General features: G+C 37.0%; 1 protein-coding gene and 1 non-coding gene across 2 annotated transcripts in view; one reads left to right on the top strand and one right to left on the bottom strand.

The window, feature by feature from the left end:
* LOC105201550 (ras GTPase-activating protein raskol) overlaps nucleotides 1-26,990 on the bottom strand; it is a 312,586-nt gene that overhangs the window by 256,479 nt on the left and 29,117 nt on the right. The gene's annotated exons all lie outside the window — the stretch shown is intronic.
* LOC113003748 lies at nucleotides 16,315-16,463 on the top strand. The gene has a single exon (XR_003268661.1). It is a non-coding gene; the product is annotated as a U12 minor spliceosomal RNA (small nuclear RNA).

Below are 26,990 nucleotides of genomic sequence, written 5' to 3'. Positions count from 1 at the left end.
GTCTCGTGTTTCCACGCCTACATTGCATGGCATCTGTGTGGCCTCGTCTGAGCAGCAATATTAAGATGCAAATCAAAGGTTTGCATTCGGTTATATGTGCACTAGTACACCTTGTGGAGAAGCATAGCCGAGGAGGTGCGCCGTGACACGAACGATACGACACGCCATCGAGACACCTATCTTTGATCGAGCGGAACGCATTTACATTCCGCTCCTCCTCCTCCTCCTCCTCCTCCTCCTCCACGGGCTTGTCTTCGCGGCAGGTCGCTCACGGAGAACCCGTTGTCCGTCGTCATCGCGACGATGATTCATAATGACGGACCTCGGGACCGCGAAGCGTCGTGATTCATCTACGATCCGCGATGATGAAAGCGCGAATGCCCCTCGGGCGGTGCACCGTTAGAAAGTGAACACGCGGATGTAAGCACATGCCTTTGAATTTGGAAACCTTTCAGATAGTCATAAAAAGAGACCTTTCGAAGAGAGAAGAGAACGATTTGAATCGCTTGAAACGAAATATCGTTTAAATATTCGTCTCTCATTATAATTTTTTTTTTCGAACTGCGATGTGAAAAAATCTTAATACCTTTGTAATAACGTCACATGTTTACGTATCAAAATTTTTGCGATTAATTATGCGATATTCCTTGACTGGCAGCGTGGACAAACCGTGGTCGTAAATTAATAAGGTCGACGGAATCATTAAACGAGTTAAATAACGAAGCGTGCGCATAGGCACGGCTAACGAACGACGGCGCTAGCGCGCAGCACGGCGCGGCGTGGCGCGGTGCGCGGCGTGGCGCGGTGCGCGGCGGTGCTTCTCTCATTAATTGGATCATAATTTCCTACCGGGTAGGAAATGGAACATAAATCGCAAGTGTGGTAACGGTTTCTTTTTCCATCGTCCAATTAGTGGGAAGAAAAAAAGCTGCGTCCCGCTTGCGCGCGGTGCAGGTGGTTAAGGGTGAGGTTTCCAGCGGGGTTACCGCGGCTTATTTTACCTCGCGTATTCGCGACTCGCGCTTGATTCGCGTGTAACTGGTGTAATGACAGAACAAAGTTACGCAATGTTTGCCATTGCGCTCGCGGAAACCGAAACGCTGAAACTATTCGCGCTGTCGGACGTGGACACGCGCGGCAAGCGTGAGCGAGCGAGGAGGAGAGAAAGGCGCTCGCATGGAGTTCTCCAGTTCCCACGACTCGGTCTGGTCCGTTTACGCACGGCGAGAGCTTACGAGTCGATCTCGATGAGAGCTGCTCGCATCCTCTCGTCTGGATAAGCTCGATCGAAATACATAGACCGGATCGTGTCTATAATGCCAATTCATTTCATGTGCTCGAGAATATTTCCTGAACTTCCTTTCTCATATTCTCACATAATTCTACCGTGAATGGGATACTTTTTCATGTTTCATCATATAAGAAGACATCTTACAGCAAAATTTATGTGCAAGATTTAATCTTGCTGCTTACACACAGTTTTTTCATTTTCTTCGGAACTGTATTTATAATTGTGTATTTACAAACAAAATTTTATGCAACAATAAGAGTAAGACAAAGAATAAGTTCTTAACTTATGTAAACAAAAAATTTCATGGAATTTAATATTGGTGTGTTATTTAACATGTCTTTTAATATTTGTCTTAAATATTCTCCGCATTTTTTTATAACAGACTGTGTTTATGTCACTTTGATAATGACCATGAATGGCTCTGGCATTTAACTCTCATTAAGTGATCAAAGCAATTGTATTAACTCATGATAGGTGCATGATTACGCCAACAATAGACTTACGGTATTTAGGCAGTAACGCTATTTCAATACACTACGCATTAAATACATGGCGCTGTCTACCATTATACGGGTTTGCATCAATGCTACCGCAACAATAGATTCATTAAAAGCGTTTAAGTGATAAGTTTGAAACGGATCACCTGCGCTTTATTTTACGCTTTATACCTGCAGTAAACTGTAATAGATCAATCATCTAACGTTTGATACTTAATTATTCTAATCTTTCAAGATAACAATAAAGTCTTTACAACGAAAATATTTATTTTGCAATTTATAAAATATAAGCATAATAAAACTGTAATATACAATATAATTATGTCATAATTTTTTAAAATAAATTAATATTAATTGCGTTAAATAAATCGCACGGAAGCAAACGTTGACCAGACGAAACTCGCATACCACGAGACTCTCTAGCCACAGACATGTCACTAACCGGCGAGCGTTCACATCGAGTCAGGCAGCATTTTTCCCCTAATCGCCCGACCATTTTACGTAATGTCATTGTGAGTGGATAAGGACTGTCTGTCTGTCCGTCTGACCCCGATGGCTGCATTCGCTGCCATTTTCTTTATTACGTTGAATTTCCTGTTCGACGCGTAATGTCGTCAGAATTGACCCGCTTTGATCGAGTTGTCAGCCGAACGCGTTTCCGAAGTCGTTGTCCTTGGATTAAAACTCGGATCTAGGAGAAAATATTGACGCACGATTTGTTACGCAATCGTGGAAAAAATGTACACCATCTATCGTTAAAAGTAATTGGAACGGAAACGTGTGCGTGATAGGCATTATTATAGACAAGCTATTTCTTGCCGCCGGGAAATCAGAACGTATTATTATCTTAGTATAGTTACCGCGCAAACGTAAATTAGTTCCGCAATATTACCAATTTATTCGTCGTTATTTTTTTCATTCTTTTTCATTTTTAAATTGACTTCAAATTAAAAGTTGATCGAAAAAAATTAATGAACATGAATTTAGTATAAAAGTGCGATATAGAGGTCGTGTATAAATTTCTCAGATAACGTCATCGAACACTCTCTCCCGATGTTGCAAAAATTGTGGCATTCGTCCTCTTATTAACCAGGCGAAAGAGTTTCATTGGTAGAAAACAAATTTCGCCACAGGATTGATTTTCTCGAATTGCATTGCCTGAACTTCTGCCAAAATGCATGCGTCGATGTGAACTTTCCCTATAAGCTTTTTTTTGGCTCATAACCGAGCGTGTGTATCCTGTGACCAGGAATATTTTGCACATATAGTAGCGTATTTATGCAAGTACAAAATGAACGTTTATAAAACGGTCAATTTATATGCGCATACAATCGGCTACTTCGGTCACGCGATAATGAATTCCGAATGAAAAACTCTTCCTAGTTGTCACCAAATAAAATTAGCGTTACGAAATGCATGCCACAACAATCCTGTTTCTTTGCTTGGTTATACAATCCAATTTCTCCTGGTGATATAACGATAATCAGTATCTCTTGAATTTAATACATTAATATTCAGGATCAATTAATAATCTAATTTTACAAACATCTTGGCTCAACTGTACTTGGCTCAACTACATTCGTAAGTACATGTGCATGTTGCGATAAAAATACAATTTTCCTTTAACACAAACAATTTGCACTAAACTTTAATTTTTCTTTTTTCTTTTCACGGATCTTCCATGTATCTTGTCCAAACGTATCTCTTGGGTTTCCTACCAAAAGATACACGATAAATGATTTTTACAAGCTTAAGAATTTTTATTTGTTCACTTCGAGATAGGATTGTGTCGTCAACGAAGTTAAATCCATTAGTGCGCGTCCCCTCTTCGTCGAGCATTCACATATAGTGATTACTACTCTGCTGTAGTAAAACAATTATCGCGGAACGTCAGCGGAACGATGGGATACCAGTTGCGGCAATTAGTCCCTGACAGATAACGTTACCGAAGGCAGCCGTCGTTAAGTGTATTAGATAGATAGGTGACGACTCCTACGCACCTGCGGAAGCACACACTGTGCGCCAGACAGTCTGTAACACAGGCATACGTTCCATATGTTCGGTCTATCACGGTATCTGTACACACGAGTAACCGGCGCGCATATGTACGAGCCTCGATTATTCGAGGAGGATAAGTAACGTATACTATTCCGTATGCAAAACGATACCTCTCGCGCGAGTACTAAAGGAACGGCGTAAACGCGCGCGTATCAGTTGGAGAACAGTCATTTATCCTATATGACTGTATTTATTAGAAAGCGACGTAAATACATAGGCGCCTGGCTGCATCGCGGCGCAATCGATAGCCGTGCTCGCCTACGTAAACGAATTAGCGGCTCACGAATTCTCCCAATTGAACGTGGAAATTTAAACGGATTTTCGAGCCCGCGTGGAATTCAGCAATGTAAATACGGAACATTGATCAAAAAATAAAAGTATAAAATAGCAATAACGTATAGCAGGCTGTATAATGTCTAATAAATAGAAAATATTGAAAAATTATAAATATGTATAATTGTAAATTATTAAAACGAAGTTGTCTGAAGATAAGATTTAAATAAATTGTACGGATATATTTTTAACAGATATATTTTTAAAATAATAAGCTTCGTATACTTGTATCTCGTTACTCGGAAAAGAATCCAGACTCTCTTCCGTAATATTAATTTTAACAATGGACCTGAACTACTTTGAACCTTGACGTCCACGGTGAGAGACAGTTTTTCGACATTTCAATTATCTTTGGACATTTTAACTTGACGTTGTGAAGAAGAGCTCGGATCAGATTTCACTTATTTTCTGCAATTCTAAATTCTATGCTAAAAAAAACGAATAAGAGTTGAAATTTTGCTACATTTATGCTTAAATACATTAAATAACATTCTCACGCAAGAACTGAGGTAGTTCTCACAATTTAATTTCTTTACAGATATATTTCGTTATGAAATGATTTATATTGCAATCAAAAAAAGCCGAAACAATATCAATAAAATTTTAAAAATGTTCCGAGAAAAACAGAGGTAAATAATCAAAATTGTGCTAATTGTGCATTTTACATAAAGATTAAACTTATTTTTCTTTCCTGATACGTTGAACATAAAAATAAAATTATTCTCTAGAAAGAATTTGAAATTTTTTAAAAGGAAATGATAAAAATTCTTCGTTTTTAAATCTTATTTCCAAAAAAAATTTTTTTAATATAATCTAACTTTAATATCAATTAATAAAATCAAAACATTTTTAATTTTAAATATATAATAAAAATGTTATATTTAGATTTTGTACTTGTATCACTCCAAAATCTCTATCGTAAAATGTCACAGCAAATTTTATTACATTTATTATTCATCATCGTTGTCAATAATAACGCAATGCTTTTGAATACAGGTAAGCAACGTGATATAAAAATCACGAGCAATATAATTTCTCAAGTGTTATTTTATCTCTTACGAGATATTCTAATGACAAAAAGAACTTTAAGAATATCTTTGAGCCGCGGTCTTTACAAGGAATAATAAAAGCCGCCGCGTCGCGAGAAAGACCACCTCGTCGGCTACCAAGAACGATATCGAGTCCGGTTGAAAAGGGCCGACCAATTTATGGTGGACCCCCGTGGAAACGAAGATAATCCAACGGATGACAACTCTCTACGTGCGAGTCTGACGGCGGCTGCTGTCGACTTGTGAAACCACCGTTGCGTTCTACCTCTGTGGTCACGGCGTACTGGGGATCCTTTCGAATTCCCAGGGAATTTGTCGCGAATTATCCGGGTATTCGTACACTAGTCCGACGACAATTTCGCAAAGCTATTTCGCAACGACACGGCGGCGGCTCTCACGAAACTTTTTGATGATTTTTTTTTAGGAAACATTGACATTGCCCATTTATTATCCGATTTTAACATTACTTGTGCAAACAGCAATGTCACACAGAAATTATATTAGACTTTATTATACAAATAGCTTGAAAAGAATGCGCAACACTGATTCTCGATATCAATGCATTCATGCTTGAAATATTTTCAGAGAAGATCGAGCAAGATAATTTATAACGCCTGCATTCTTTTTCTGCTTTAAAACTAGGTTTCCAGCATGTTCTGGGGACCGAGCACTATATTTTTTCACGCATACACACACAGTCGGTCAATATATTTTCCGTAATCGCTGCAACGCAGTCCGTTCACACCAACGAGATTAGAATTTCGACGCTCGTTGGCGGAAACGGCGCGGTCCCCGAAAGCTGTTAAACCCAACACTGATCTGCTCATAAAGGAGAAACGGCTTCGAAAGCAGTGTGCGTTATCGTGAAAAAAGGTAGAGCGAAAGGAATTTTGAAGCGCTCCCCCGATCGACGATGTTACGTCACGGAACAACTTGCGGTACATGTTTTATGCATACTTCTCGGCTTTACAACCAGTGATAATATCTTGCAAATGTTGCTGACGGTGCGTTTATCAGTATTATACTGTACATAAACATGATATTCCAATATTACGGTGAATAGTATTGACGCCTTTATCTCGATTTACACAGTATTTTGCGTTACATACGTGCTTCAGCTTAAGCTATACTTATCTGATATGCCTTCAGTAAGATTGCAAGAAGACAGTTACACATTGCTCCATACAAGAACATTTTTACTAAATCTCTATATCTCTCATTTATAAATGATTTTTTTTTTTAATGCAATTTATAATTCCAATGTATCAATATTTATGATTGCGCTAACAAAGTCAGTCAATTGATTAAAGTTTATTTAATGAATAATAAAAATATTTTTTTACAAAAAACAAAACATAAAAATAAGATATGTATACATTAAATTATATAACAAAAATTAAAAGAATAATTTATTCAACATTATGAGGCGCACATTCAACTCTTACATATCTAGATTGATTCAAGAGATAATCTTAATTACCTTACTCGAATTCTGTGGGAATTAAAGAGAGCAAAAGTGAATACAAATGAACCAAGCATAAGCTTAGCATTTGTCTATGCTTAGCAAAGTATATCCGGACACATAATAGCGTACATAAATTCGTCGCTCTTGTCACGGGCTGCGAAACGACGATCCGTATAGCCGCAGTCGCACGGTAGTTCGTTAATCTTTCGAAAGAGTTAATTACCGGGAGATTCTCCAATTTCTCTCCCGTTGAGTGCGAGAGCTGCCCAAATCTCGGGTGCAAGAGTAGACGCCTAATTGGTAATTAGCAAAGAAGGGTGTACCGTGGCAGGGAAGCCGAGTAGTTTATGGCTGCTCTCGCGTAATGTTTCACGATTAGATAAAGTCTAAATTTCTTAATCGCGAAATACGCCTCCGTTTTATCTACGTGAGAATTTGGATCCTTTTCGCTTAGTGCCTTAGGCTATACTGCCTTATTCCATAATACATCAAAAGATGTTGAATTAATTTCAAGGTTAAGCTTTATTCATTTTTTAAATATTATAGTTTTTCCTTATTTATATCGTTTATCTATGATATATACTTAAAATTATATTCCTATAAATATACTAGTTTCATTATCATTAGAACTCTCAAACTTGTTTCAAAAATTTTACGGAAAAAAACGTTAAAATAATTAATAATAATGATAATAATAATAATGATAATAATATATTGTTTTAATACATAATTTATATATATATATATATATATATATATAAATATATTGTTTTAATACATAATTTATATATATATATATATATATATATATAAATTTAATATATATAATTTCCCATAAAATAGCTATAAGGAGGAAATTGAGTGCAATCTCTGCTGTAGAATCGCGGCGACATCAAAAAGAAGGTGAATATTACGAAGTTCTCTTTCTCTCTTTCTCAGATTACCCTCAGACTCAAGAAAAAAAGGCTTTCAAAGAGATCCCTGCACCATCGCTCGTCTTGCCCAACAATAGCTCTGGTCACCGGCCCGACCTCTGCCAACGTTCGCTATTTCTATCTCCGCAGTTCACGAGACTTTTGTTCAGAGGTAAAATGAGCGATAATAACTGCGCCTGGCCGAGACGTACAAAAATGCTTTCACTCCACGAACCGGGAGCTTTTCGTATATAAAATTACGGATTTCCTTCAAAGCCCTTTAACTCGACTGTTCGTTTCCCTTACCAGAGTGTGTGTGTCGTCGCGATATTTTTTCCCTTCCTCGTTCATATATTTAAGTAAGTTCGCAAAGAAAGCGCATTGTGCCGAGATAAAAAGTTGTTTCGCGATATACCTCAACCTGAAATGCACGCAACACTGTCACACATTATGGCAGATCGTTAATATTCCCACGGCATGCGTGCCAGCTAATCGTGTTTTTTCCAATTTCATTTACGCGTCCCACACTTTCTTTCGTATTTACATCTTTTCCCGCTGTGTCGGAGCGGGGAAATCGCGTTAATGACTATAGAAACGAGCGTCTAGTAATATAATGTGAGATAGAAGACTCGTATATACACTCTCGATTCTCATCGCCATGTCGCGACAATTTCGATGATAACACCTGCGCTCGATCCCGCGTCGATCTCGCCAAGTTCATTAACATGTCCCGCCTGACAAGAGCCAGCCATCTCGCAACAGCGCATGTAGGCCGACAGACACAGTTGGGCGTTGTCTTAGATCCCGCGATATCTCACTCGCCCATCTCGCGAGAGTGGAAAGCGTTTAACCAACCCGCTTAAGTGCAAAAACGGCGAAAATGACTGTGGTAGTTTATGCTCGTCGAAAGACTTCCCCTTTTTGCTTCCCCGCGAGCAGCATCAGCCACTCTCTCTAATATTCATGCTCGCTTCTCGAAGCGTCTCAATCATAAATCGTGGTCACGGTACTTCAAGACCATTGTAATTGAAAACTCTCACAATGGAGAACTTTCTGGAAGGGTCCGCGACGTACGAACTGCGAGACTGTCGCCGAATGTTGTTAATTTAATAGTCGGAGAGAGAAAGAGAGAGTCGAAGTGTGACTCGCCGTTCCGGCAACGGGATCTTCTTCCTTCTCTGTGCGCCACGCTCGGTAAAATTTATATTCGAGAAAATTTCGAAAAGTTGTGAAAGTTGAGCGATAAAGGGCCCAGACGACAAAGGCGAGAAAAATAGGAAATGAATAAAGGGAGCGGCTAATTGCTCTGACGCAAGTTCCGAGATAACGCAAGTTAATCAGAATTAAATTTAAGAAGCGTAAAGAGATGCAAGATAAATACAAGTTCCGAAACGGTAAGATATCTTAATTACATATCCTCGAGCGATTTGTAAAACCGAATTCCTTAATAAAAAAATATCAAGGTTAACTTGAGTCCCAATAGCTTTCGAATAATCAATAATTGGCAAGCAGAACTTTCCACAAATTACGTGTCAGAAGAAACAACAAAACTCATTAGCAAATTTCAAGTTCAGTTAATGGTAGTGAACGCGCTATTTTCAATTTTTTTGTGAAGAAAGAATCGATTCCAAATGAATAAAAAAAATTGCACTTAACAGAGTACCTGATAATTTCAATAAATCGTATCCAATCCGCGAACTGCAGTCAAGTAAAAAAATATCATCTTTTATTTGTTCTTTGCGGGGGGGAAAAAATGGAGAAAACGGCCGAGTTGCGGAAATAATTAACGTTCATAATAATTCTGGCGGACAGCAACGTGTGATCACGGGAAGTGTTTCTTAAGCGGAAGAAACGAATTGCGCCGATATGACTGGGCCACGCGAAGGGAAGTGGTCGCACTTTCTACCGCGCCGCGGATTTGCATGGGGAATTACGAATTCCTTGCGGATAGCGTTTCTTACGACGCTGTCGTGCCGCGCCAGTAGTTCGGCGGATTGAATTTTCGTTGAATAAAATTTATATCGTCAAGAATAGTTTCTCTCCAGAATATATACACTGCAGCTCGGCATTATGCATATTGTAGGATGCGTCTGTGTCAACGTCGTCATAAAATTTGAATACTTATCTGCATTTTCACGACAGAACGTTTCGATCGGAAGCTACATTGTGTCTACAGTAACATTTTTTTACATTCGTAAGAAATCGTATTCGGTTGCATTATCACTTCATCGGTTTGCGTAAAACGCAAACGTGATGAAGCGTCGATTGTATAAAATCGCGCAGCGGCATTCTCCGGATTTTCCAAACGGACTCGATAATAACGCGATTACAATTGCTTCAAGCCGCAGTCGACGTTTTTTTCGTGCAGCGCGTTGTGCCGTGAAAAACGACGGGAATAAATTAGCATGTAAAACTCGCAATTTCTCTCGCTAACGCTCCCCCATTCAGCCGCGTAATATTCATCGTCAGACTCCGCGGCTAACCACACACGCTCAGCCCTTCATCCTAAGCATAATCCCACTCCATTGTTCGTGAAACTGCGTACCGCCGCATCATATCCGATTATTCGAAGTCGATTTTCGTCTATCGAGCGAACGCGCCTCGTGACCATATCGATTCAAACGATCCTCGGGGCCGGCGTACACGGCGATTCTCCATCGTGTTGGGCGCTTTGTTAACGGATTAGAAAATCGGAAGAGGAGGCAATGCACTTTATGTTAATCGGAAACGACGTTGCGAAACAGCAAAGTGAGAGAGAGAGAGAGAGAGAGAGAGAGAATGAAAATGGGAGATAGAAGATCAAGAAGAGACAGAGAGAGAGATAGAGAATCGTTGCTATGCGGGTTGGAATATCGAGTGGTTCTAACGTAATTGCGACGGCTAAAGGTCCCGAGAGATAGGATGTATGCCCGCACGGGATAGACGCAATGCGTTTGACGTGAACGTAATTAACACTCAGGGAAACCTTATCGACGGCTTTCGCAGCGCTGCGTTTAGAGACCATAATGCCCGTAATCGAAAATGCCTGCAATTGTAAAATGTTGCCCCAAAAGAGAAAATTCATTCATTTTTTTTTACGAGACCGCGCATTTTTTTATCAACTCTTTTATAAATTGACATTACATGCCAATAAGAATTTTTTGCAACATATAAATAATATTTATAATAATATTTTATAATTAATGTCAAAAAGCATCTACAATTTTTTAACGTTTAATACATATCAAAATTTTTCCAAGTAATTTTCATTTTATTGTGATTGCAATACATTTTAATATCTCGCAAGTTAATACGTGTAAGACACAATATCATTTAAAACTACAAACTTGCAACGTAAACTATTAAAAAATTGGTGTCATCTCTCTTTTTGTAATTATTTTCTCAGAACACCTGAATCTATCGACGCGTGTCCAAGTAGAAGGATAATAATTATTCCGGAAAGTTTAGTCTTATCTATTGTTGTAAGGTCCCTCATCGCTCTTCGGCGAAACTTCGACGGCCATTATCCCAGCAGAATGTAAATCCGATACAAACTATGGTACAGTTTCTACCCGTTTAATCCAAACCTAAGAAGTCCTTCTAGCTGTAGAGTGAGATCCGCGACGATGGAAACGGTAGTAAGTTAAGAAGTTTGACAAGCATAGGCGGCTTCTTGTCAAAGTTTCCAGGAAAATTAAAAAAATTTTCCATTAGATAGAAAATCCAACAGTGGACAACTGAAGTAGAAAAAAAGTAAATAACATTTTCAAATTTATATAAAAACCAATCCCTTATACACTTCTCATTCAATTATACGCATCTTTGCTAATTTAAGCTTTCCTTAAATGTACAATCATTCTTTTAAACTATTTCAGTACAAAAGTGTTTTGTATATATCACCTGTATAAATTAATTACGATTTGAGCGTACTAATTATTAAAATAAAATAATCGCACGGTACGATTTCCAATTAATCGCACACAATATATACTTTATTATTGTACAATTGGGATAAACAACATGAAAAAAGTATGAAGTTCTATTAACCACTCGATTACTGGAGAATTCTGCAAATTATTATAAATTATAAAATGATAAATAAATTATTTTACATCGGCGAAAAATATTAAGTGCGATGTGAAATATTTATTGTCAAATATTTTCTACGTGTTCGAGAAATTATTCACGCCTCTATAAATATCTCAATAAAACAATAAATTATGCATTTTCATTCTTTTGTTATTATATGTAAATAAATAAATTGCGCGAAATAATTACTTTGATAAACAAATTGAGTCGTTAATTGCAAAAGTTAATTAACTGTGCAAATTGATCGTTAATTAGGAAAAAACGATTGCGCTTCGATGGAAAATGCAAAGCGGTCTATCTATCGACTTGAGTCTCATCGTGTGAATAATAATACGGAGCGCACGATGGCCTTGCGTGCACGGCAGCATGTGTCAACAAAAACAAACACGCCAAGGCCATACCCCACCTAGTCTTGTTATTAGAAAATATTTAATGTACTATGAAATAAAAATAATCAATATTCCGTTCCTTGTATTTTAAATTAATTTTGATAAACGAGCACAATTTGCGCTTCGTTTTATGAACTCATTATCGTCATGGGAAATAACAATTAATTCCATCCGATTGAGCATTTTAGAATAGAGTTATTGTCACTTGAAATTCTAATTAACGTGCGGATCTGTTTCAAATATAACTGATGTATACGTAAATGTATATCAGTCGGAATTATAATCGTTAAACCACTTATTTCTTTAATAACAGTTTGAATTGACTTTGCTTTTCAAAAATCGTATCTGAATCAATTATTTAAGGAACCAAGTTTATTTACATAAAAAAAAAGAACAACAATGCATCTTAAAAAGTCTATTCGACTTTAAGTTAAGTTTTCGTATGACTAACTGTTCTCTTTTCTTAATAGAAAAATGTTACGAAGATCAAAATGATTAACAGACGTACACACGCAATCTTCTCTCGAGAATCAAGTATTGAATTACATGCATTGAATTCAAGTGTCTAAAGACAAACTTCATCAGAAAACTTTTCAATTGACTTTAAAATTTATTTATTAAAATATATCAAGTTTCAAAATTCTTGCCGAGCAGAAACACCTCAACTATAAATACTTAATCGCACAACGGACAGCATTTGTACAGTTACTTTACAAAGTGTTTTCGCACGAGCGATCGTTCAATCGTTCATTACATAATTAGACGAGCATCGAGAAAACCGAGCAGAACGAAGTAATTTCCATTTAACGCAAAATTCACGCGCGTATCCACCGAGATTACATTCGCACATGGCCGGGAGCTAATGGAAGATTACGCGAGGTAGTTCGGTTAATGGAAAGTGCCCTACGTCCTGTGTTTTACACGCTTAATGTTCTCGGATAACCGATGAATGTTTCAGCGGCGATCCCTCAATTGAATGCTCCTTCAGTGTCGTAAAACAAAAAGAAAATCGACGGATTAGACGGCGAGGGAGAGAGAGATGATAAAACAAACTCCTGTATATAGAGCATCTGAATTTGAGACTCATTTGAATTTGTAAAGCGTCGCGTTCTGAGTGAGCAACTTTTTCCCAGAAGACGTCGAGAGAGAAAGGTGTAACCATCTCGGCGAGAAGAATTACTCGTCGCTGAAAGTTTGCGAATGATGAATCCACCGTTGGTCCGTGCACTTCTATGAGAAGTAGAACGAAATGGAATTTAGATGAATAGGGCCATTCAGACTCACGCTAAAAGTGTCTGTCGTAATCGAAAGTACGTACGCTTTCGATATTACCGGGAAAAGAAAGCGTCAAAACAAAAAGGAAGAAAGAAAAGAGGAGATCTACATGAGAATCAGCGACCAGTCTGAAGATGAAGGCATCCCTCCTACACATATATATCCTGTAGATGCGTCTGCATGGATGCCGGCAATCGATATCGTCCGTTCCCCTCCCTCCGACCTGGTCCAAATCAATCCCCTTGAGAGTTACAACGCACTCGCTCTACGCCCGTTTCGTTTTCAGACTCGTGTCGCCCCCCTCCCCCCCATGTGCACGTACACGTCCCATTCTACATGGGGTCCGTTCTGCAGCATCCGCGCGTTACCAGGATACGTCTACTAACTACCCTCTTTTTCCATACGCGAAAAGCTACGAACCACCCTCAACAACGTCGCCCCTATCAGCCCCATGAATCATCATCTCGCAATAACGAGCGATAACGCGATCGCGTAATGTTGAATTTTATTCAACGCATACATTGTAATTGAAAAGAGGCAGCGACAAAACAGGAAATTGCCCCTTTGTGCACGTGATTTACATATTATTGTAAATTAATATGAGAAATTATTTCATCATTTCTGATTACGCCGTCCACATTTCTACATACTTTAACACAAATTTTAATTGTAACAATCGTCATATTGAAACAATATATTGTTATAAACAGCCCAACGCAAATTTTTAAAAATGGCAAAAACAAAAAGAAATATCTATGAATTATGCAAAGAAATAAAAGTGATTCGAGAAAAATAAAAATATAATAAGATCTATTCCAATTTTCGAACTTAAATGTTTACGTTTTACGTTTGTCTCGACAATATTTAATTTTCATCGGTTCTTCTCCGTTATAAAACAGTAGGATAATATAAAATATTTTACATCATTATACTACATCGTTTAAAAAGTAAAACAAACGTTTCTTTGGGAATTAGTCGTTCCTTTCATGTTCCCAACGTTTTTGTTAATTCGTAAACGAGACTCGTAACGAGAGATCGTTGGTATGCCGAGTCTTCCTTCACGTAGCGACAATATCAACGGCGAGAAGGGCGCGCCGAAGGAGCGGAAGGGACGTTTTAATTTTGCACGCGACGACAAATTGCGCCCCTCGTTATTTGAGGGTGGCTGCGCGTTTCTCTCCGGCATCTGTGCATTAGGCGACAAAGTCGAGTTACGTGTAGGTAAGGTCGATGGAAGCACTTCTCATCGCGCTGCATCCCTTCTTACCTTTGACACATCAACATTAGCTTAGTTTACTACGACGAAATTTACGCGTGAATTGTACGACAATTTTCGAATAGAGACATTATTTTGTTGTGTATATATTGTATTATATATATTAGTTTTCAAACTAAAATATATAACAAAAGTAATGCAACATTTGAATTATTAATATTCTTGGTAATGCATTGTTCATCATCAATGCATGTGTCCCACACTCTTCAACCTTCTTGCTGAACTGTCGTGCACGAAGACATATGGTATTGGCAAGATGCAGATGATCGCTCGCAAATGCAGAATGCATTCCAAACAATACGCATCGATGCACAATATGCGACAAGGATGCTGTAATCGCGGTGGATACCACACGGAGGTGAAGGAGCAGGAGCGAAAAGCACATGCACGAAAGGGAGAGAGAGAGAGGATGAGAGCATAGTGTTGCCTGATAGAGAATGCAAACGTGTTTGGGACAAGGCGCATACAATGTCGAAGGCGGAGTTACTGGGGATAGGCAGACTATTCGCTGGGCGACTATTCCTACGCGTGTATTTCAGAACGTGTTGCCGAAAGGGAGGTAATTAGTAACTGTGAGTGAAGAGCAGAAGGTGTCCCATTTCTCGTAAATACAACATAGTAAACTGGGCGAGATAATTCAACAAATATTTCACTGTAAGGTTAAATGTGAGATTTACTTGATAAATGTGAATAAAAGTTAATATTTTTGAGAAAATTACTCTGATAATTCCTATAATTTCATTAAGTTCTCAAGTTAATTTTTATTATTTTGATTATAAATTCACAAAATAACTTTTTGAGAAATATATCTTTTTAGTTTCTTTAAAGACTTGGATTTCATTTTTTTTAATATAAAATTTGCGATCTTTTTCGTCACAAGTTATTGTATACGAATTGTAATGTTAGCGTGTGTCAGGCACATCACGACGAAAGAAAATTTAAGACGTCTTTGAGCGTTTTATCGCCGCTTCGATAGGCATGCTTTATTGTATCGCTTCATTCAACGAACAGTTATATCAATTCGTTACCAGAGGAAATTGATAAAGATATAAGCCGTGGCAGAGTTACTGGCTGGAATATTCAAATGGAACTTGTTCGACCAACCGCGTAGTTTTAATAAGCGTCGCGTATAATGAGCCTAATATCATTATAGGGCGTTCATTATGGCATAATGAAAGCATTAGAGTGCGCTTAGCAACTTCGACGTTTTTGTAGTCAGGTGCATATCGAGTTCCCGTTGAGTGTTTCTTTTTTTTTCACAGAAATGTACAGTTCTAATGTTTTTAATGAGTCGAACGGATTGTTTAGAATCTAATATCATTATTAAATAAAATATGGAATGGCAAATAAAATATGAACACGGAAATACTAACAGACATTAATAGTACACAAAAATATTTCTATATTATACAAATACTATAGTATGAACATAAAAGTTCTAAAGACGACTTTGAGTAAAATTTATATTAATCGACGCGACACACATTTAACTGAGAAATATCAGAAAATTAATTTTCCTCTTTGCTTATGTTTATTTCAACTCTATGATTCTCTTATAACACGAGATATGTACTTTATAAAATCAAACTTTGGCGGGTTTAGTACTGTAATACCTATTGTATTCGATAGATGGCACAGTATTCCGTGAAAAGAAATTCACCAACTTAGTATAAGTACGAGGCTGCGAGAGGCACAAATCGTGCCTTAAACTAATGAGTAAGGAAAATATAGAGCTTTGGTAACGCTTAGCTATGCTCAATTAAGCGAACCAATTTTTGAAGAGGCACAGGTCGTCCCAGGGCTGTGTGAACTACTTTTTCACGCGGCTAGGTGAAGCGATCTTACCTCGTAATTTTAATATAAAATTTACAAAAAAAGCAATTAAGAATATTGATGTCATCAAAAACTTTTTTACAAAATAAAAATGTGACGTTTATTTTTATTAAAATATATCAATATATTCACGTCTACCTCTAATAATGTCACTTATAATTTCTAAAAGTATGGTATGGATCCATTTCATTAATTACGATAATTTTAACTATTAATTTGTTTGCATTCTCGTAATTTATAAGAATAATATAAAATAGTTTATAATAAATATTTTTTTTCTATTAATTATAATATAAAATAAAAATAATACATATAAATTTTAAACGCACAAAAATTTGTCATATTTTTAAAAAAATATTCATTTATTGAGAGAAAATTAAATATATATAATCTTACAAATGAAATACCATTTCGTGACTATTTCTAATGTGTTTCCGGTAAATAAGGAATCTTTAGTATATAATTAGTCACTCGCTCGGCGCATTAACACATTCCACTGTTTAATTATTCAGTCAATCGACTCAAATTACATTCTCAATTTATAGAAGCCACCTTTCTCTGCCAGCACACCTACATCTATTTTTATCGCGTGACATCGGTCTTTCGTAATACTCAGAACGATAATTTCCGTGCTTCGAATTCCATGTGTGTATACCTCGTCGTCGTGATTCACACGCCATTCACGACCGGACGCGTCCCGCTAGTGTTAACAAAACATCCTCGCAAATAGTTTCCTACTTCATAGAATTCCGCAGGGGAAAAGCGTCGGCGTTAATTTCTCCGAATGTACCAATTTCCGAATCGTGAATAATAAACAAGGGTAAAGATGCGAAAAATGTTATTCTGCATGGCAGAAATTTTTCGAATGAATAAAATAAACGATCAATTTTTTTCTTATGTTTTGTGCTATAAATTTCACGTAACAATTACAAATAACGTAACATTCACTGAATACATCCAGAGAAAAGTTATATTTAAATTGATGAAATCGTTTCTTTAGCTTGATGTTTTTAAGTTAAAATAAAAAGATCTTCTAGAAAAATAAATATTGATTTAATTTCAAAAAATGACGCTTTTTTCAAGTAAATCAATTATTTGTTTAAAATTTAAACTTTAAACTATTAGTTTAATTTAAACAAATAATTTTTTAATTCAAAGAAGTGCTGACAGAAATGTAAGAAATAATTTAGGATTGCTGGCTTTAAAAATATATTTCTTTTATTTCAAAAAAGATTTGCATTGTACAACCAAATTATTTCTTTAATTCTAATAAAAGAAACAAGTAAACATTTTTTTTTCAAATCGAAGAAACTTTTATTTACCATATAGCAATGCACAAATTTCTTTAATTCAAACAAATTTCTTTTGACATAAAAAAACTTTTCACTGAGTGTATGAGATATTCGAATAATAATGTAAAAAAAATAGATAATATTATTTATAAATAATAGTTATATCAATGATTAAAAAAAACTCCATAATATGATGCCAAAAAAGCACGTAGTATGCATGTACGAATATCCGTCATTTTAAGCGTTCAGATACAAAACGACAGTTTCGTATCTGAAAGTATCAAAGTTTCAATGCATCAGTGTTGTAGCACACATTCGTAACGCAGGCACGCATGTGACATATGTATGCTCCACGCGTCTCGATTCGCGCTTTTATCTCGGCGACGCGTTCGGCACTCCGTCTGACATTTTCCGAGCAGAGAACGTATTACATACGCGAAAGCGTAACATAAGCTCCATTACGCACGCTTGCGTGTGCATGTTTGTACGTGTATATGTGCTCCTTGAAAATCCGCTCGGGAAGAGACCAGACGCGAATCTCCATCGAGACTTTGCTCTCACTTCAACAGCGACTGGAATGCCGCGCTGTGCATTCCTTTCTATGTTTCCACCGCGTCGAATTTTCTCTCCACTTTTCATATTTCTGCATTGATCAAAGGGAAGCGTGGACGCGGCGCATTAATATCGTATTTATCGTGGCCACTAGCCGCGTCAAACGAGCAGTTTGTTGCAACACGTCGATATTGCAATGCTGGATTCAATCTGCGGATTCGACATTTCCGTACGTTTTGCGACTACAATCGTCGGATTTGCGACTACAATCCCAATCATGTCGCATGAAAAAACTTTCGAATTCGCCAATATGCGATTTTCTATTGAAATCCGCAATTGCAATCTGTAGGCATGGATGCGTTGATTTGCTCTTTTACATCGCTTCCCACACATTACGCGGACTATTCATAACTTCAGTGTGCCAGACTATTTCCGGTCAAGGACAAAGACACTGCGTATAATTGCGCAAATTTGCTAAAAAATTCTAATAAAAAAAGTTTAGCAATTCTATTAACGTCAGCTATTTATTCTTTACTGAATATACGTACTTGTGTGCGATAAAAAAATATGCGGAGTAATTCTTCCTCCTCCTCCTCCTATATGAAAAAAGCCGTGTTAAATCAATAATTGCATTTATTGCTTCTCTTACGTGATGCAAATTTTTTGTTCGATGTTCGACGGCGTGTGCAACTACGTCAAAAAAGTCAATGTAGTATTATCAAATAAATCAAAATTTTTACATGTACTAATAAAATTGATAAATATTGCAAAATTCATTTAAATCCATTTCCTCGTTTAAAAGTTATTTTTTTAAAACTGCAGCAAAATATAGTATTTTTCGCTGCAAAAATCATTATAAATCAAATTTTTTATTGTTTTCTTCTTTGCAGTTAGTTTCAGAGCCAAAATTCGGGTATTTGCGCCCGAAATTTTTTGTTATTAATTAAAAACAAATAAACCTAAATTAGAGAAACCTTCAGTTTTTAAATTTCGATAACTTTAAGCTCGTATTGTATAGCAAAACAATCTTAACGTAATATTTTTTACAATATTTTATATATATAAATTTTCTTTATGTTACGGTATGCTTTTTATTTTAGAGTTAGGATCAGAAAATAAAGTGCACTGTGTTCTCTGGTAGAATATAAAAAAACATCCTAGATCGTAGATTCCAATATAAAAAATATAGTATAAAAAAATAGCTTAAACAACTAATTTAAGTCTCGACCATTTAAAAAAAAAATGCAAAAATAGATGGATACATAAATAAATATTACGGTATCATTTTAAAAATAATTCATGAATGAGATGTATGCATACAAGTTTGTAAATTCGGAAATCAATTTGTTTAGAACGTTGCTAGAATTAAATAAATAAAAGTTATTATGAGTGCACACACATACAAGCGGTATTTATTTTTTATTGACCGGTGAAGTAACGCCACTCTTCGTACCGTACCGATGCGTGCGATCGATATCGCGAATATCCCGTGCCTACGATTTACGATAGTCTATTTCGGCCGGCGTCCGGCGCGATCGATAACAGAGGCATGATCCACGTGCACGATGCTGATCTTCTCGCAAGCAACGAGGTAGCGTTGGTAGTAGCACGCTATCGCATTGCGGACGAGCGATGTGGAGTTAGCGATCATCCGCTATCATCCCTCGAAAATCCGGAGGGGGTTCGTATCAGGGGTCACACAGGGGTCATCGCGTAGGCGGGAAGCATCGCTTTGTAACGGGTAACGAGTTTGCGTCCCGAATACAACGTACCGGTTATTAAATTACTGAATGGAATGTAATAGAGTAGCACTGCATAATAGAGAGTCGCCGGTGAGACAACGCTATATCTGCTTATTAAGTTTACACGATAGTTAGAACGTGCAAAATATCATTAGACAGATGCGCCGGTTTGTCAGACGGAATAACGCTATTTGTCAGCCTACGTTGCGACATTTGCAAAGATCGCAGATTATACAATCGTCGTTGTAGAGATCGAGACGTTAAAAAGATTGAAAACAAAAACACGTACCTACGTTGAGTTTTAGTCACGAATAATCTACTTCGAAGATATTTGATTGCAAACTCTTTTAAGCTACAGTAATTTCAAATTATCAATGGTTAAAAGACTTCAAATTTATACTTAGTGTTGAAATCAACGTCCGCAAGACTCACGTGTTCAGAACTATCGTTTATCTTGCGTAACAACATATTATAACATAATTCGCAAGAAGAGTGCAAGTGCTGAAAAACCACGTTATTGTTATTACGTAAACAATCGTGTGAGAGAGCGACCGTCCGAGGGATACTGCGATCGCACATCAATGCGAAGTGCACAAGCGGATTAAAGCAAAGCGCATAAACGCTTCCCTTGAACGGCGCGAAAACTGGTTTCACAGATGCACCGAGAATCCGTGAAATTCGCTCGCGGTGTGTGTAGGGCAATGTACAGAGCATGAACGTGTCGAAAATTTCGCGGACACGCCGCCTCGAGGTAGGTCCCGACTAACCCACGATGACCAAACGATCTCGCCGACGGCCGGGGTTTCCAAAGTGCAAGTACGGCAACCGTAATTGCAGTCCACTTGCAGTTACCACCTTCACATACGGTGTACCGTATTCCCTGTAGTCATGCGTGTGCATAAATTATGCATGAGCGCGAGCGAGTTTACATACGACCGCAAATTTAGGAGATTTGGAGAACAGAGTGAAATAAATTCTTTTCGTTTACTTCCCCCCCCTCTCTCTCTCTTTCTCTCTCTGTCTCGTATATAAAAAAAATATAAAGCGAATTATATTAATAAATTTAACGCGTCAGTTTTATTTGTTTTTTTTTACGTTTTATTGCACGCATACTTGTTTCTACGATTTATAATAAAACACAACCTTTTTCCTCTCTGGAATTTCTTGAAATTTTTTTACAGTTTTAATGATCAAATTTTTTATTTACACAGTATTTCGGAACAGGAAACAAGCAGACATTAGCTCGATAATAATTATATTTGCCAAATTGCCTTTGAGAATGAGAAATGTGAATTTAAGACATTTATATCTGAGAACATCGTACCTCAAGTTTAAATAATGTTTGAAGAAAACCGCTTCTTTCTTGGAAATGATGGGTCAACGACACAAAATTACATTGCGAGACGGCAATGTATGAACATTATGACATCATTACAGATTTGTCTCGTAACAACAAATTATCTGGAAAGACTGTGTACAAAATTATTTCTTTTTTTGCTTGATTCTCGTATAAAGATATTGCCCCTTCTTTATTTAAATTTTATTATTATTATTATTATTAATTTCTCTAATTTTGTTTTTTTAAATTAACTTTAGTCTCCATTCCATGAAAAAAAAAAAATTATAATTGTAATGTTAGTAAAACATTGTGTATTTACAGTTTACGAAAAATATTCCTTTGCTTTTGTTAATATTATTCATATAAAAGAAATGATATTAATACGTGGTTAACGTTATTCTAACGTCAAGATTACCATTTACGGATTGTTCATGAAACTGCGCAATTAGGCTGTCGACTCAGAAAAGAGAAAATTGTTCGTGTTGGTATGCGAATGAAAGACTCGTTGAACACACGCACTCGTGTAAATTGAATAAACGCATTCCAACAAAATGTCATCGCGAAAAAAACGGGTACTTTCACATTTTCATGTAAATACCAGGCAACTCGAATATATTAAAAAAAATGTACAACTTTCCAAATTGTCATTAATCCCTCCAGAAATTAATAACTTCGACAAATTAAAATCGATCGATACTTTCGTGAATCGATTACTTTTTTTTTAAACAGTAAAAAATATTGTGTTAAATTTAACACGTTTCACACATTCCAAATAGTCTAATTAATTTTTTTTTTTTGTTAATTTAGCATAAGACGATTATATTAGAAAATAAATATCATTTATAATATATTAAAAAACATTTATAATATATTAAAATAACACGTAATTTTTATTTATTTGTCTTGGAATTTATGTTTTAAAACTACATTATTTATTTTATAATATTATAAGAAATGTTAAAATTTAACAAAACATACAAATAACATTATCACATTGTGTTGAATTAATATTGCATACCTAAATTCAACAGAAAAATTGAATGGTTTTAAGACAAATGCAAAATGTTTTGTACTATGTAGATCATGTCCAATCTAATGTTCCATAATTTTTAAAGATAGAAATTTTTAACTTTATTAGGAATTAATCCTCATCATTCATATTTTATTTAAAATTACAATTGTTGCAGTAAATAATTAATATCAGCAATTTGACTATGAGGATTATGTTTTTTAACATTTCAAGTGATACGTCAAATCGTATGGTTCTAAAAAATGCAAGTTTAACGTCTCGAGAGACTCGTGATTTAAATGAACGTACCAGTTTACTGACACTTTCGTGATTCGATGTCAAGTCCTTTTATGCCGCGTGACGTAGATTACCGTAAACTAAAAGATGCGATTGATACTCTATGAAATGTATGCACGTACGCGATAATTTTTATTACGATGGGATCGCTACCTGAGTTACTTCAGGTATTCCGACGGGATAAAAGTAATAAATAAGCTGACGCGAATTTGCATTCAGACAGCTACTGTGTGGCGTGACACACGCGTAGCTGTACTTTGTGTCTACATGAATACGATGGACGCGAGATGATAACCCGTGGAAACCCGCTGGTACGTGCCAACTTTTTTAAAATGCACATCTCGCTGAAATATAATTTCCTTTTTTTTTTTCAACGATCATTTTTCCTTATTCTATCTCGTCGTGCAAGCGTCTCAAAGACGCGCGTAAATTTAGCTTCAGCGAAGTGAGCGCAAAATAAATGTACACTTATTCCCCGAGAATTGCTCAACGAGATCGCTCAACGAGAAGATATTGCGAAATATTGTAAAAAAAAAACGCGAGCTTCGAAACAATCCATCACTGGCAATCGCCGCTAAGGCGCGGGATGGATTACGCGTTTCATAACGCGTTTAATTTTTCGGCACGAGTTCAAGAGCGTTATCTCGTTTGCCGCGATAGGCGAAGTGATTTATCTGGCGAATTCCTCGAATGAACCCCCGCTATTACGCTCTCAGGGGGCTCTCAACCCCCAGATGGACGGACGGATGTTAACCGTGACAAATGGACACACACACGCCGCGTATCGGGGGTTAACCCTTTCATATCCCGATGTTTCTATCAAACACCCTAGTCGTAGTGCACTACCCGCAATAGTCACGTTCCCGTGGCGAAACTAACCACCCCCGTGCGATGCGTTCGCCCACGCGACACCCACGTTTCCATTCGCGCCCGCGGTAACACGACGAAGGTCCCGTGCGAACATCATCCCCGTTCTCGCCACTCCCGTATTCACGTAGTAAAATGTATTCCGCAGAGCGCGATAGCAACCCTCGTAGAATTTGTAAATTGCGTGCGCCCGCGCGCACAGGATTGCTCGTTTCGAAACCTGCCCCCGCGCGATAAACGTCGAAGTCGACGGACAGAATGTATAAATGTTGCATCATGCTGCAACCAAGTGCGGGATGCCTAAGGGATGTTTGCACGTGCAACCCCCCGATTATTGCCGGTTTCTGACCGTGGCTGGCTCGTCGACGACATGTGTATAGTGTGCAAGCAACAAACAGTTCCATTTCTACAAATAAGTACGTACCTCTTCTACAGAGTTTTACGCAAACATAGTAGAAAGAATCCCTATGCGATCCCTTTTTCGAAATTGTAGTTTTTCTTATACATGAAACAAGGATAATCTTACTTATATATAAATTAATCTTTAAAAAATTTAATTATCTTAGATTTTGACAAGATATACTTTTTTATTTCAATATTATAATAATTATTTGAAGAATGTAATACGATTGTTTCGATAATATTAAAAAATTGTAATTCTTATAGATATTGTTACTGGGAGATGTTTATTTTCTATCCGATATTTTTTTCTCTCAATTCATAATTTTTGAAAATAATTATTGAATAATGAAAATGTATTTTTCTCGATAAAATAATATAAATTTCTTCATATAAGCAAATTATGTCTTATATAATCTCATTTCAATATTTAACATTTTGAAAATAAAAACATTCTCAAAACAAAAACAGTTTTGTTCTTTTTTCTGTAACGATCAACAAATCTCAAGCTTGCGATTAAAAATTAGCATTTCCTTTCTCTCAGTGATATGTGTCATACATTACGTGCCACTATTGAAATATCTCAACATATACATCACGCTTTTATTCATAGTCACGCTCTCATACGTTACAACTCACGTTACATTTATTCGCAATTTTCACGTTTCGATGTTATCGTACAACGCGGTATACCGCATGTCTTTTGATCTTTCGAGTGGCTGGGCGACCAGGAGTATAATCAATGCATAGCTACGGTACATTACCTGGGATGATAATGACCACATTTTTGAATCGAGTGCCAAGCCGCATGCTTTACACTGCCAGTAATGAATAGGATACGAGATTGCAAATAACACCGGTGGCTGCCTCTGTTCAGGTCAGGGCTGAGCCGCCATAGGAACAGCAATCCCTTATTAACAGGGAGGATCAAACGTATCCAGAAAACACACATTTTCTGCCGCTTACTTCCTCATCTGTGTCCCTCTTTTATAAACATCACAACATCAGCGTATCTTCTCAGCATATAATAGATTCTCGAGAAAAATAAAATCTAAATTTTTCTTTTTATCTCTAAAATTATTTAATATTCTATCAATTGATATTTTATTGAGAATATAAATTTCAAGCTTGCACGTATATGTAACGTTTATAATTTTATAATTTGAAAATCATAAATAATTTTATGATTGCAAAGTTTATAATTTTATGATATAAAAATTTATTCTTTTTTGCATCGAAGCATAGATACTTTTTAAATAAATTACTCAATATTTTACGATAACGTAAATATCGCCTATGTATTGCAAAATACGTTGATAAAAAAATATGAATGTTCTCTATATTTCTGTATTAGTAAAAAAAAAACTAGTTCAGTAGACGCTTTTTCCTGCTTTCTTCCTCTTTCTTAGAGATTACAACAACTGCACTCACACGCCAACACCTTTAATGGCTTTAACGCGTCATTCCACCTTTGTGGCAATTCTTCCATAAAAGACATTGCGATAAGGGTAAAGTCGTGAGCGTTAACGTCGGCGGGTTTGTCGTGGTTCGCCTTTGTCGTCGGCGCGCCCAGGGAAAACCAAAGCCATTTCCCTGGCATTTGCTATTCTCCTTCCTATTCGGATTATTAACATTCACATGAACATTGTGGTCTCGACATTAATAAAAGAGGACCTCGTACTTCCGCACAAATCTAGACAAGAGTGCTTTCCATAACGGCGATTCGCACGTGTACGGTTACTGCGCGATACCATGCAAAATTAAATTGGTTCCGTTATGTCACAAGCGTTCCTCATCACCGATCTCCATTCTTCCTGTTATATTGCCACTCGAGAAAAAAATCTTAACTGCAGATCGTCAATATGAAGCTTTCAGTACGCATATCGTGACGTTAACTTTTACATATTTACGTTTTCCCTTTTTTTTATGGTGCATTTAAGACTAATCGATAAAACGCTCTATCTTGTACCATGTACACGACATGTGTCGAGAGCGCGTTAACATGGATTTCTGACTAGCAGCAGGTGGGAAGCGTTCTACCGAAACGAAATTATTCGTACGAGTGGAAAGTAATAGCAGGTCAATACGGTTTGCAGCCATCGCCGCGCCGCAACGAATATACAGCGTGGGAAAAAGCAGTTGCAATACAATGATTTTAAAATTATTCGAGAAAATAGAAAGTCGTCCGATTTTTAAATTCTTATAATATTCCCTAATAATAAATAAATATAATTTCTCTGTGATAATAAATATAATGAAATACAAAATTATGATAAACTTAACATTTAAATTTCTCCAAATGCTCGAAGCAATTTTATAACTTTTAATTTAATATTCTTGTTACACTTCCCAAGGCTTCGATTATATTATCTTTCAAAATGATTAATCGGCAAGATTTCTTGAAGTTCTACTTTCTAACGTGGACTTGTTCGAAAGCACTTAAAGTATTCCAGGCAAATTCCTCCACTCCACTCAACCGTTTTAGACAAACACCTCTACGAAACAGTATTCCCGTGACCGCGATGCAGTAGTAATAAACGTCGCCCGCAGATTCCTGTGATTAAACGGAAATGTAGAATGCCGTCCGACTATTTCGCCAACATTAATGACGGGATGAAACTTATTACTTTCCCGGTAGACAAAAGAGTCGCGCACGCCTTACGATTCAACTACAAGCCCGCACCGGATGGCGGTCGCGGGTAGATACGTAGGTGCAACTGCAGGACACAAAGTGCCGGAAGCGTGCTCGCCGTGCGTGACACGCATAGGTGACACGCACCACCGAATGTACGCGCGCGTATTCGCATGCCTGCATCGACAAACCGTTAAAAGCCGCCCGTCGCTCGGTAGTTTCGCTCGAAATTTTGTGGAGAAAAGAGGGGAGATCGTTTAGAGTATTGCGCGAGCCGGCGTGAATATTTTGCACGCGTCGATACGCTCTGACAGCTGAGCGGCACGCTACGTCAATGCGCGTTGCACAGATTCCCGCGCCGTTTTTCCTTCTCCCGGTTTTTTTTTTTTATTCGACAGAAGCGTGAACCATCC

This window comes from Solenopsis invicta, chromosome 1 (genome assembly GCF_016802725.1).
Source record: "Solenopsis invicta isolate M01_SB chromosome 1, UNIL_Sinv_3.0, whole genome shotgun sequence".
NCBI classification, from domain to species: Eukaryota; Metazoa; Arthropoda; class Insecta; order Hymenoptera; family Formicidae; genus Solenopsis; species Solenopsis invicta.
The sequence above is the reverse complement of the archived record's forward strand: the minus strand, read 5'-3'. Positions and strand labels throughout refer to the sequence as shown.